Source organism: Armigeres subalbatus, chromosome 2, assembly GCF_024139115.2.
Source record: "Armigeres subalbatus isolate Guangzhou_Male chromosome 2, GZ_Asu_2, whole genome shotgun sequence".
NCBI classification, from domain to species: Eukaryota; Metazoa; Arthropoda; class Insecta; order Diptera; family Culicidae; genus Armigeres; species Armigeres subalbatus.
In genome coordinates this window covers 236,941,560-236,953,999 of record NC_085140.1, presented here as the reverse complement: position 1 = coordinate 236,953,999, position 12,440 = coordinate 236,941,560, and the positions used below count along the sequence as shown (strand labels likewise).

General features: G+C 39.8%; 1 long non-coding RNA gene across 1 annotated transcript; it reads right to left on the bottom strand.

Moving 5' to 3' along the window:
- Window positions 1–1,237: 1,237 nt before the first annotated feature.
- On the bottom strand, window positions 1,238–2,070 carry LOC134216053 (uncharacterized). The gene is made up of 3 exons (XR_009980457.1): window positions 1,970–2,070; window positions 1,710–1,894; window positions 1,238–1,648 (listed from the first exon to the last, which is right to left on the bottom strand). It is a non-coding gene; the product is annotated as an uncharacterized LOC134216053 (long non-coding RNA).
- Between the last annotated feature and the right edge of the window lie 10,370 nt (window positions 2,071–12,440).

Sequence of the window (12,440 nt, the reverse complement as noted above, 5' to 3'; positions counted from 1 at the left end):
TTGTTTTTGCATTTCTTGTATTCTCGTATACGGAAAAAAGGTTATACACTCAGGAAAATCGACACATACTTTATGGCAAAAATCCATGTATTTTGAAATATGGATATCATGCGTCGGCACTTACTTATTTGCATACAAATTCACACATGAATACTATGACCCACATGGATAGTATGTGTGCACACTCATGCAATGCATGTGGGCGCATGAAATATATGTGTCGAAAATATGATATCCATTTCGCTACCCCCATTGCAAAAATCCATGTGTGAACTCATGAATATAATGCGGAGTTTTTTGTGAGTGTAGGACCGGTCCAAAACCGAACTTTTGATAGAAGACTTGGAGACCCATAGTGTTATATACCAATCGTCCCAGCTCGACAAATTGAGCTAATGTCTGTATGTGCGTATATGTATGTATGTGAGTGTGAGACACACTTAGCATCATCCAATTTGCTTGCAACAAGTTACATTAGACGCAGAATCCAGTTCTATTGTTTGCTATTGAAAAAAGAGTTTGATCAATAATTGCGTTCCGGAGTTATTGGCAACACTTTGCTTTTTTTGCTAAGAGTCCCAACTTGAAAAAAAAAAACCTGATTGATCCACCTAGCGTTGTTAGTGTCTTTCTCGTACATTAGATATACTAAAAAAAAAAATGAGTGAGAACTTCTTAGCATGTTTTTTTGTATATAAATCGTATTTTGGACATAACTTTTGATCCCATCGTCCGATCTGGCCAATTTCCAATAGGAAACAATGGGACAGGATTCCCCGTCGAATGCAACTTATTACAAACAAATTGGATCAAGATAAGTGCCTAAAAGATGAGTGAGTTTTATTTTGCGCACATACATACACACACGCACACACATACACACAGACAGACATCATCTCAATTCGTCGAGCTGAGTCGATTGGTATAAAACACTATCACTCAAGAAAAAAAGACCATTCGATTCATGTGCCAACCCACATGGATTTTTGCAATGGGGTTGTACTCATGAAGGGTATGTGTAGAGCCAATGAATTATCACCAAAAAGTGTTTCTATCAAATACATAGTTTATCAAAATGAAATCCATAAAGTTGACACATACTTTAAAAAAGGTCAGTTTATGGAATACATGCGTAGGAAAAATGATTTCCATTTGCTGGATTTTTGCGTTTGTTATTAATTATTCTTGAATTTCCAATTTCTAAATCAAACCACAAATCGCTTATTACGTTGGAAAATTTTATTGCTGATATGATTTTACATAAAAACTGTTATCGATTCATAATAGCGGCAGCAGCGAATTGTTCGATGGCTGAAGCAGCGAGTACTTTTGCGAAGCGTTGGATGCTGATATTGTCTTCATAAAAAAGAAAATACTTGGTAGTTGTTCGTTGAATTGTCCATTTCCCGCATGTTCTCTGTGATGTTCTGTCTATGTTTGACTTTCCGTCGAGCTTGCTGCTGCTGGACTCCGATTCTTGATGATGTGAAGTACGGCCGGTATTGATATTATTCATCTCACACGGATGCATTGCTGCTGAAGTAGAACACCAAGATCGGGAACTAAAGTGTGTGAAGTACGTTTTCTTCGCTAAAGTAGGAGGTTCAGATGATGAATCCGATGGACTTTCTTGGATTACACGCAGCACCTATAATTATAATGTTCGATTTCAACACTTTTTTATATTATTTTATACATGAAATACTTACCAATTCAAGCAAAGGAACGAATTAGCCACGGAACAGGGTCTCCAGTTAGCCTATATCTTCAACGCACTCAATTTGGTTGCTTCAGCCTCAGGAATTACATTTTTCGCGGAACGCCATTTTTTCCCAGCTTGTGATCATCGACTTGATGAGCATATTTCATTGTCGCCGAGTTAGTCGGTGAATGCCTGAAGGACACTCAATGATTCATTTTAATCAGGTCTTTACGGACCTTGCTCAATGATAATATTTAATTTACTTACCAACTTTAACTTTGGGTTCAGAATATAGCACCAACTCGCGCATTTTTCAGCTAATGGAAAATGTTAGCAACCGCAGCTAAAATCTTTATCCGCAATTTTTTGACTTGGTGACAACAGATCTGTTGGTCGGTGAATTCAGTGGCTCATTCAGTGAGACATTCTTTTCAAGGTCACAACATATACAAAGTATGTGTCACAAGAATGCTAGGTATGAGGAACATATAAAATGAATGAGAGACGTTGCACATACATTTAAGGGGTCAATTTTCTTGCGTGTATAGGTCTCCGGACCTACTATCACAAAATCGTCTTGGAAGTGAATGTATAGCCGTTACACTTTGGTGTACGAAAAAGGCAAAAAATTCGATTTTTTTACTGATTGCTGCAATTCATTCATATACCCGCAAATAGATATAAATTGATGAAAAAAGTGGAATCTGTCCCCTTAAAGTGCAATATTGACATCTCTTATGTGTTTTTTTTGCCTTTCTCGTATACAAAGTATAGAGTAAACTGGGGTAATATGCACCCCCGGGGCAAAACGACCTTTTGGATGATTAATTATTTTAGAGCGTCTTAGGGGAAATGCTACAAGGTTAAAAGACTATTATTCTTCCATTTACTTCCACTATTTACTTTTTATGTATCAACAAACAGATACGTATTTCGTTTCCTACTTGGAAACTTCTTCAGTGTTTGTTATCGACTTTGTTGATACATAAAAAGTAAATAGTGGAAGTAAATGGAAGAATAATAGTCTTTTGACCTTTTGGAGTTTTTGCGGTATTCCAGAGATATTTTCTAGAATGTTTACTACTGAACTGGTAGTTCGAGATCCGAACTACATGCGCTGTAGTAAATCCTCTTGAAAAATTGCCGATAATGTATTCAAAAATGCCAAATGGTCGTTTTGCCCCGGGAGTGCATATTACCCCAGTTTCCCCTACGTAAAAGCTATATGATTGCTCCAAAAAAACATACTTTTTGTTGAAAGCTCGGAGACCCATAGTGTTATATACCAATCAACTCAGCTCGACGCATTGAGGTGATGTCTGTGTGTCTTTCCCTTAACTGATTTCTTCGCAACAGATTGCATTCAAAGCAGTATCTTTCCCTATCATTTCCTATTGAAAATCGGCCGGATCGAATTATGGACTAGGAAGTTATGGCCAAAATACTTTTTCTCATAAAAAAGCGCGTAAAAAAGTCTAGCTCACTTTTTTGCACTAACCCTCAAGGGATTTCTTCGCAATACGCATTCGACGCAGAATCGTGCCCTATTATTTCCTATTGAAAATTGGCCTGATCAGATTGGACAGGGATTGAAAACCCAAGCAGCACACTTGTTATAAACGAGTTGCTGTCACTTATATACGACCAAATCCAGTCATATATGAGTTGTTGCAAATAAATTGGTTTAAATTGTGCTACTCGGGAAGAGAATAAAAAGTCTCTCACCTTTCATCTTTGTATACATAGGGTAAGACGGTATAATGCGCCCCACCTGGCCAAAACGCCCCCCTTTGATTTCTAGAAAACTATAACTAATTAAGGGTTAAAATCAGTTGGTACCTATAAGTATTTGTAAACCCACCATACTATGTGAATACTTCCACAATTTTTGTATTACGAAATGAAAATAATAGCAAAATACAAAAAGTTACAGTTTTGATGTAACTTTTCATGTTTGTTTGCTCAACATTCTGGAGCGACTCTGGCATACTGTCCGCAAAACTTGTACTGGAACACTCAGTTGGGCAACAAAATAACTTTTCTCAGTGGTTAATAAGATATAAAATTGCTTCCATCTTCAAAAATGTAACGATTTTCGAAAACATGTTTCACTGGCCAAAACCCCCCAGTGTAGGCAGGACGATATGCCCTTACCAACTGGACACAAGCGCAGCGAGCCTGCAGCAGTTGCTTCCAAATTGTATGGAAAATATTGAAATGTAATTCACACCTGCTTAAATGGACTTATGTTGGTTTTTTAATGTCAAGCGCAGGGTTGTTAATCGATAAATTATCGTCGTTAATTTAACGCCAACTTCGATAACGATACCGGTTGAACGATGATGCTTCGTTGAAATAGAGGTAATAAACTATAGAGGACGCTTGTCGCTGTCGTCACTGGCGAAACATCTTTTGCTGGCGAGGATAGGGCACTAAATGTCAACAAGGGAAAAATCAGAACGTTTTGACAGATAGGTACCCAACATGTTTGGGGACGATTACAAAGGGAACCGCAGCGACAATCGTCCTCTATAGTTTATTACCTCTATTTTCGTTGACGATAAAGTGAGCGTTGAATCAACGTTATCGTTATCGAGTATTCGTTGATTTATCGATAATTATCGAGTTAACTGTAACAGGTACTACAGTTAAAAGTACAAATATTCAGTAGTTGTGTTTGCAATATCTGTTTTAAATATTGTATCGCCTTAGGGGCTGTTCATATACCACGTGGACAGGTTTTGGTCAGTTTTAGATACCCGCCTCTCCCAGCGTGGACATCCGTTCATTTAAATCTTGGATCGTGGACATTGGCCATACACATCCTCCCCTCTAAACTGTCCACGTGGAATGCGCATCAGTCGACAGCGTGTTCGAAAGTAAACAAGAGTAAGGGTGAATGTCTATACACAGGATTTTGTTTTTACACGATTTTTTTCGCTCGTATTTTGATCGTGTGACTTCAATTTGCCAATTGCAAACTCTTCGCAACATGTTTCAAAAAATCCGGAATAAATCAAAGAAAAATCACATGGTAATTAATATACGTTAAACATTTAGGATGAGTGGAAAATTGAGAAAATGTAAATCGCGTAAAAACAAAATCCAGTGTACTTAATGTTTAATCTAGCATTATTAACAAAACTTCTATTTGAAGATCCGGAACATCCGGTAATACGATTATTTTATGACTCAGTGTAGACCAATCTCCTTAGCCTTACCGAATCATATTTAATAGGTGACAAGGATAACCCACCAATATATCAAGAGTATATTAACTCGGTACTGGTGCTCTATGCCTGGAATGCAGCACTACAGATAGGTGCATCAAATAAATTTCTAGTACTAAGATATATTATATAGCCGAGGGATTCCGGTTCCAGCTAAATATTCTTGACAAAGGAAAGTCATTATGTGCACTCAGTAAATCCGCCTGGGTAGTGCAAATTTCCGCTATCTTTTTATCGGAACACCTATGCTGCATAGTGAAAAAATAAATCACTCAACCACCAACAGAACACCTTCTTTCCTTTTGTTTCATAGAGTAGCTGGCATTAAGCAATAATTCTAGAGTGCCCGCTTCAATTAACTCTGGTCAACCAGCTGCAAACATTATTTTCCGTTCTCGGTTTCTGTCAAAATTTTACACCAACTTTGTTTGCGTAATCTAGTAACCCCATTATCGCCAAATTATCGAGTTAACTTACGTTAAATTATCGAACTCCGATAATAATTCAGTTGATTCATCGTTATCGTAGCAACCGATAACGTTGATTGCAATCAACTTTATCGGCGATAACGATAAATTAACGATTAACAACCCTGAGTCAAGCGCATAAGGATGTGTGGCCTTTTTATTATGGGATTGATGAAATACTAATGAAGGGCTATGGAACGTCTTTGGTTGAGGTGGGGCGTATTGCCCAGGCACCATTTAAAATTAATTTTTTCACGACTTTTCAAAAAAGCTTTATTACGTGTAATCTGTAATATTTTTATATGACTACTCACGGGCAATGCATTTGCGACTTCCTGGACTACCAAATAACACAAAGTTTGCCTAAATTGCGTTGAAAAGTAAAAAAGTTATTAAGAAGTTGCCTTAGGGGGGGCATATTATACCGTCTTACCCTATACGATATATAGCATACCGCGAGAAACTTTTTTCTCAAGCTGTCATGATAAATAACTGATTCGGGAGACTATACCTCATGATAAATTTCTTTTTGTTTTACACATCTGTGCGATTTTTTTTCGGTTTCGGTCGACGAAGAGCTGAGACTCCGTGTCATTTGGCGCCCCAGACAGGATCGATTTCGACAGAAGTAGAGCTGGATCTCCGGGTTGCTTGGCGCCTGGTAGCCGAGGATGTGGAGCTTGCCGTGGGGCCCACATAGAGACTAGTTACCACCGTAGATTATCCGTTCGATGCGCAACTTCGCTGACGGCACGGTGAAAAGTTTTCTTAACTCAGGCGATTGCACGAGGGGCCAGTCTGTAGATGAACCTTTCGAAATGGTGGTTTTCGATTTGGTGCGGGGACCGAGATGGATGAGGTCGGTTCCGTGATGGGCCCGAAGGACCACGTGGCAACGAATGTCGGAGCTGCTCACTTCCCTAGTGTTTCTACGTGGTTCTCAAACTGGGTGGGGATGGATATACCTCTTCAAAAAAAGTCGGTCCGGCAAAGTTCATACGCTGGGCTCCGAACCGTCACTAGGGATCACACAGAACTAGGGCCAACACTCTCACACGGATGGAGGCACTGCCGCTTTCAAAGTCGCTTTCGCTCAGTCGGTGGAGTCACCCTGTCTCGCGCTTCGAGGAGGGAATCGGTTACGAAATGTGATACTTTCCATCGGAAACCAGTATTCTGGTTTTCTCTAGATTAATAACACGTTTAACTTTTTATTTTGGTCACGTTAGCCAAAGTTGACCGTTTTCTCGAACGTGGAAGATGACTTCTACGCGTGGGCAGTGACTGGGGATCCTGGTTACCTAACGCTAGAAGTCATATCCTGCTAGAGTCTCTAGCGGAACTGAACGTAGTTCTCCTGAACGAAGAACAAGTGTCAACGTTCAGAGGATCGAGCGGTGAGTCATGCATCGATATGACCTTATGCAACGCAGGATAGACGGTGAAGCCTGAATGAAGGGTTCACGAGGGTTCACGATGTGATCATCAGAAAATACGTTTTATAGTTAGCTATAGGGGCCCTCCTTAGTCGTGCGGTAAGATGCGCGGCTACAAAGCAAGACCATGCTGAGGGTGGCTGGGTTCGATTCCCAGTGCCGGTCAAGATAATTTTCGGCTTGGAAATTGTCTCGACTTCCCTGGGCATAAAAGTATCATCGTGCTAGCCTCATGATATACGAATGCAGAAATGGTAACTTGGCTTAGAAACCTCGCGGTTAATAACTGTGGAAGTGCTTAATGAACACTAAGCTGCGAGGCGGCAATGTCCCAGTGGGGGATGTAGTGCCAACGAAGAAGAAGAAGAAGTTAGCTATACCACTAACAAAACTACAAGACGGGTCAGTAAATCTGATTTAGGATAGCGGAACTACTGGAAGAATCAATCATCATCATCTGAGACGAGACCTGCAAAGACGGCTTCTTTTTCCTTGTTTTGACACTTCTTCTTCTTTTCATCACAGTTGATCATCGATTCTCAACTGTTTCCTTGAGTGTTTCACCTAAATCCCGGGTAGAATCTTGTGAGCACAATAAAAGTGTTTGTGATTTACGGATTTGTAAACTTATTTTTATAAAGATTTTCCTATCGGAAATAAAACACGTATTCATAACAGTTCAATATTAAGCTGTCCGGCTTTTCTAGCATACTTTTCAAAGTGAAAAAGTACTCGTAAAACAAAATCATTCGGAATACTTTTTGAGGGATACCAATACTTTTACACAAAAAGGTGCTGGTTGCATCTGACAATTCGTGACAGCGCTTGCTGGTTGCAGATGAAGTTACATTTTTTCCTCTTTGCAAGTCCCGTCCCAGATCATCATCATCATTTTATGCCTAACATCCATTACGCCTAACGAACATTATGCCTAACGTCCGTTATGCCTCAAGTTCATTATGCCTAACGTACATATGCTTAACGTCATGATACCTAACGAACATATGTCTTACGAGGTGTACCTAGTGATGGCTATGACTAATAGCACACATCCTGAGAAATCCCCGGAGATGTTAGTCAGGATCGTCGAAGGTTTGTTTCCTAAGCATGACACATCGGACTGGCCCGCTACACCGTACGTGGTGTGGACGTGGTTCCGCTAGTGACTAACGATGCGCTTATCGTCGCTGCAAGAAAATTTAAGCGGAAAAAAGCACCAGGTCCGGATGGTATTCCAAACATGGTACTGAAGCATCCAATACCTGCTTATCTTTATTAAAGTGGGGGGATGTAATGGCAATGTAGAAGAAGATGAAGAAGAATAAGCATTGATTACCCGGTCGAAGTTTGTCGATAGGGACTCTCCACCGTGGAAGACAACCGTGATATATGTCTTTCTCCCGCCTTTTCGTCCAGCTTTTGCCTTTCAACACATTTTAATATAATTTTTAAGGGTGTAGTTTTAACTAATTTGTGAGGTTAAATGTTCTGTACCGTCATCTGGGGGAAAGATGATCATTTTTAAAACAAAACATGCAATAACAATGTGTGTTTACATTTTAAATCGAAACAAATATTTTCAAAACATGTACTGCTATACGTTGCAATAATCAACAAATTTAGTTTCCTGAAATGCGTTTGCATTTATTAAAACAAATTAAATTATCATACATTTTTTGAATAATCTGGTTTGGCGTGGAGTTGATCAAGACAACTCTACTAAAATCATTATGACCTAGCCGTCAAAATACAATAGGTTATTTGTATGAATGTTGAATTTACTACGTAAAGAAGTCTACGAAGTCAATATTTAAAACGAAAATAGCGTCATTTATGACTATCTCTCTCTTTCTTCCACGAAATTCACTTTCATGATTATAATAGAAAAATTCGGATTTTCTACATTCAGGTAACATTACTTGAACGGATAATATGGTTGACCTATTAGACTACCGTTTCATAAAAAATAGGCACTTTTGACTGACACATCAAATGATCATCTTCGCCTCAATGATCATCTTCCCCCCATATGACGGTACTCTGCCGTAATCTGAAAAAGTGACGTATACGCCATTTTACAACATACATGTTTTCCATTTTTCTGTTAAAGAGTACAATGAGTACTACTCATTAAAACCATTTTTGGAAAATGGCGTATAGGGTAAGACGGTATAATATGCCCCCCCTAAGGCAACCCCTCGATAACTTTTTACTTTTCAACGCAATTTATGCAAACTTTGTGTTATTTGGTAGTTCAGGAAGTCGCTAATGCATTGCCCGTAAGTAGTCATATACAAATATTACAGATAACACGTAATAAAACTTTTTTGAAAACTCGTAAAAAATGGATTTCAAAAAGTGCCTGGACAATACGCCCCACCTTAACCAAAGACGTTTCATAGCCCTTCATTAGTATTTTATCAATCACATAATAAAAAGGTTACAAATTCTTATGTGTTTGACAGTAAAAAACCAACATAAGTCCATTTAAGCAGGTTGGAATTACATTTCAATATTGTCCATAGGGGCCTTCCTTAGCCGTGCGGTAAGACGCGCGGCTACAAAGCAAGACCATGCTGAGGGTGGCTGGGTTCGATTCCCGGTGCCGGTCTAGGCAATTTTCGGATTGGAAATTGTCTCGACTTCCCTGGGCATAAAAGTATCATCGTGCTAGCCTCATGATATACGAATGCAAAAATGGTAACCTGGCTTAGAAACCTCGCAGTTAATAACTGTGGAAGTGCTTAATGAACACTAAGCTGCGAGGCGGCTCTGTCCCAGTGTGGGGATGTAATGCCAATAAGAAGAAGAAGAAGAAGAAGATCGTCCATACAATTTGGAAGCAACTGATGTAAGCTCGCCGCGCTTGTGTCCAATTGGTAAGGGAATATTGTCCTGCCTACACTGGGGCGTTTTGACCAGTGAAACATGTTTTTGGAAAACGTTACATTTTTGAAGATGGAAGCAATTTTATATTATATTAACCACTGAGAAAAGTTATTTTGTAGCCCAACTAAGTGTTCAAGTGCAAGTTTTGCGTTACATCAAGTTACATCAAAACTGTGACTTTTTGTATTTTGCAAATATTTTCATTATGTAATACAAAAATATTCCCATATTCACATAGGATGATGGTTTTACAAATATTTATAGGCACCAACTGAATTTGACCCTTAGTTGGTTATAGTTTTCTAGAAATCAAAGGGGGGCGTTTTGGACAGGTGGGGCGCATTATACCGTCTTACCCTACGTCACCTTGCCAGATTACGGCAGTACTGTATTTTTTTCATTGGCTTGCTGAAAGTTCCGGAAGGTTGGACCTGAGAGTCGCTGATTTCAGCCTTCTCCCCTGCCAGTTGTTACCCGCTAGCTACCCCGAAGCTAGGATGGGGAGACAAATACAGGGTCGTTTACCTACCTTCACACTACACACCCACAACGGAATTTACCCACAGCAGGAGTTTTACACGCACGTGTGTAACGCGACACGTGCCCACCGGCGTGCAATCCCTCTCTCTCGACACCCCAACAAGCGAGGATTGGTGACTCCCTTATGAATCCGTAAACGAGGCGAAAAGCAACAAAATTCGTGAACGAGACTGTTCAAGGCTTAGCTCTTAATTAAAGTACTCTATACACTCAACCCTCTTTTTACGTCACTTATTGGGGGGACGTAAATCGAATGTGACGTAAAAAGAATTTTTGCTAAATTTTCTAGTATTTCACTTAATTTATTGATAAAGAGGATACTTTCAAATACATTCACTTGCGTCTTACATGAGGTAAGATCTCTCCGAATCCAGGAGATGTTATAAGATCTCGAAATTGTCCTGGAGTTTGAATCAAATGGTCTACCGAATCAACCAAAGCCTTCATGATAACCCAAGTCGTGGTATCAACTCAATTATGTCCTCCGAGGATTTGTCTTTCATTTGCGTCTAAAAACAAGACATATGAGTTGTTGTAAGATCTCCAAATTGTCCTGAAGTTTGAATCAAATGGTCCACCAAATCAACCAAGGCTTCCATGATGTCTCCAGTCTCGGTTTCAACCTAATTTTGTCCTCTGATTATTTGTCTTTCACATCCGTTTTCAATTCTTGCATGTATGAAGTTGTAAGATCTCCAAATCGTCCTGGAGTTTGAATCAAATGGTCTACCGAATCAACCAAAGCCTTCATGATGTCCCAAGTCGTGGTATCAACTCAATTATGTCCTCCGAGGATTTGTCATTCACTTGCGTCTCAAAACAAGACATATGAGGTGTTGTAAGATCTCCAAATTGTCCTGAAGTTTGAATCAAATGGTCCACCGAATCAACCAAGGCTTCCATGATGTCCCCAGTCTCGGTGTCAACCCAATTATGTCCTCCGATTATTTGTCTTTCACATCCGTCTTCAATTCTTGCATGTATGAAGTTGTAAGATCTCCAAATCGTCCTGGAGTTTGAATCAAATGGTCTACCGAATCTACTGAGGCTTGCATGATGTCCTCAGCCGCGGTATCATCCCAATCATGCCTTCCGAGTATTTGTCTTTCACCTCCAAATCTCCTCCAGATCTCCAAAATGTCCTGGAGTTTGAATCAAAATCTAATTCATCAAAGCCCATGGTGCTTCCCCAGCCGGGTAGATCAACTCATTCCATGTCCTCCGATTATTTGTCTTTCACTTACGTCTCAAATCCAGGCATATGAAATTTTTCAAGATCTCCAAATTGTTCTGGAGATAGAATCAAATGGTCTACCGAATCTACTGAGGCTTGCACGATGTCCTCAGCTGCGGTATCATCCCAATCATGCCCTCCGAGTATTTGTCATTCACTTGCCTCTCAAGTCCAGGTATATGAGATGTTTTAAGATTTGCAAATTGTCCTGGAGTTTGAATCAAATGGTCTACAGAATCAACCAAGGCTTCCACGATGTCTCCAGCCTTGCTGTCAACCTTCACGATGTCCTAAGCCGTGGTATCAACTCGATTATGTTCTCTGAGTATTTGCCTTTTACTTGCGTCTCAAAACAAGACATATGAGATGTTGTAAGATCTCCAAATTGTCCTGGAGTTTGAATCAAATGGTGTAATGAATCAACCAAGGCTTTCATGGTGCCCCCAGCCGCGATATAAAACCAATTATGTCCTCCTATTATTTGTCTTTCACTTACGTCTCAAATACCGACGCAAGTGAAATAAAAATACTCGGAGGACATAATTGGGTTTATACCGCAGCTATGGACATCATGGAAGCCTTGGTTGATTCGGCAGACCATTTGATTCAAACTCCAGAACGATTTGGAGTTCTTACTACATCTCATATGTCTGGATTTGAGACGCAAGTGAAAGAAAATTATTCGGAGGACATAATTGGGTTGATACCGCAGCTATGGACATCATGGAAGCCTGGGTTGATTCGGCAGACCATTTGATTCAAACTCCAGGACGATTTGGAGATCTTACTACATCTCATATGTCTGGATTTGAGACGCAAGTGAAAGAAAATTACTAGCGTAGCTATGGACATCATGTAAGCCTTGGTGGAATCGGCAGACCATTTGATTCAAACTCCAGGACGATTTGGAGATCTTACTACATCTCATATGTCTGAGTTTAA